Raw genomic sequence first — 1,843 nt, forward strand, 5'->3', positions numbered from 1 at the left:
TAAATTATAGGCAATTCCAAATGAAGCCTATTTTTTTTATTCTTCCCCTTTTATGTTTTCTACTCTGTCCTTTTTTCCATGAGCTTTTTTTTATTGTATTTAATTTTTTAAGAATTATTTTTCAGTCAATGAAACTACTTTAGACATGCAGTGTTACCTGAAAAGTTGTAAGAAATAAAGAAAATTGTCTTCATTGTTGTGGAAAATCTGTACCTTTAACGATAACAAAATGGTTTGAGTAGCAATGTTAATAATTATTAACCGTTACATCATAAATAACTCAGTGTATTATTGCTTAAAACATTTAAGTGTTTTTTTTTTCCAAAAAATAAAACTATTTCATTGTTGCAATGATAAATGCATAGATATATGTCATTTATATTTCGGGCAAGTGAAAAGTTGGTTCGGGCAAGTGAAAATGACCATGCACTTGCCCAATAGGGTTGGATTTTAAAAAACTTGTCCAACCCTGCAGAGGCATAGGAGACCGACATATCATTCAGCCTGGCCTAACGACTGAGATGAAGTGACTTTGAACACATTAAAGACAGTTACTTGTAAAATTATTGTTTGGTCTTTCATTTATCACAATATATAATTTTCTTTAAGTACAAATGGTGAATTTTGATGTTGTTTCTATGATAATGAAAGAATGATTAATTGTCTGTTTAGGTACATTATTCTCTTGGCTTGTAAATTAAAAAGTACTTTGCGCGACCAGATTTTTTGTTTGCGCGCCCAAATGTTTGCCTGCGCGCCTAACTTTTTGAGGCTAGGAGCGCATGCGCTCCTAAGCTAAAAATTTAGTCTGGAGGGTTGCCTCAGTGGGCGGGGCAGTTCTTCATCTATTGTGTCTGAGACAAGGGCTCAATGCAGAGCTTGTCTAGTGGCAATTCTTGTAGAAATATGATTGTCAAAGTTCATTATAAATTTTTTTGTTCAAGTATTCCGTAGAATTGTCATTGATGATTGACTTCAGTATACTCGTAGGACTGACTGATTTTGAACAATTCTGTTGAAGTCTGGATCTCTGGGATTTTTCTGTTTGTCTTCATTAGGCCACAGCAAGTAATTTTTATAGATGACATCAGTGCGCACATTAATTTTCGCCTGATTTTGGAAAAAAAAGAAATTTTGTTGCCTTCTGACAGTGGTCAACATGCCAAAAATGGGCAAAGATGTCTTGCTAACTTGCCATGCTGGAAGGTGGATGGCAGATAACTATGAAGAGAGGAGACAAGAAAAGGCTCTGATTTCATGTTTTGTTTCTTACTTTGATGCAGTGATATGTGATGTTGGCTGTGTATACAATGTATGTGATGTTCCTATTTAAAATCAAAACCAATGATTGAGTCAAAATTTCAAAAGTCTTGTTTTTTTTTTGGCTTGCCTTGTTTTTTTTCGCCCGCTCGCATTAGATTTGGAGTCTGCGGAGGATGTCATCCATAAAATTTACTTGCTGTGGCCTTATTCTTTTCTTCTTCAAGAAGTTGGGTCCTTTTTACCTCCCCTGTTTGAGCAATTATGAGCTTCACTATAGCTTGTTTTAGAATCAAACAATTAACTAGAAAGGCCAATATTTGCTTTGGAGCAAATACAGCGATGGGTTCACCACATTTTACGACATGGCAGGGAAAGAATGGGAAACACAAGGGAAAACAATGATTTACATTGATATAACTATAATATGAAGTAAAATACAACTAAAACAACAGTTGGATAGCTATTCCCTACTTTATTGGTTAGGATTTTTAATTGCATAATGCAAACTGTTGATTTTCAAAATAAAAAAAAAAAATGTCCATGCCCGGCATTCCAATGCTGGAGCAGGAAAGCTTGAAAT

Source organism: Branchiostoma belcheri, unplaced genomic scaffold (genome assembly GCF_001625305.1).
Source record: "Branchiostoma belcheri isolate BF01 breed outbred unplaced genomic scaffold, Haploidv18h27 scaffold235, whole genome shotgun sequence".
NCBI lineage: Eukaryota > Metazoa > Chordata > Leptocardii > Amphioxiformes > Branchiostomatidae > Branchiostoma > Branchiostoma belcheri.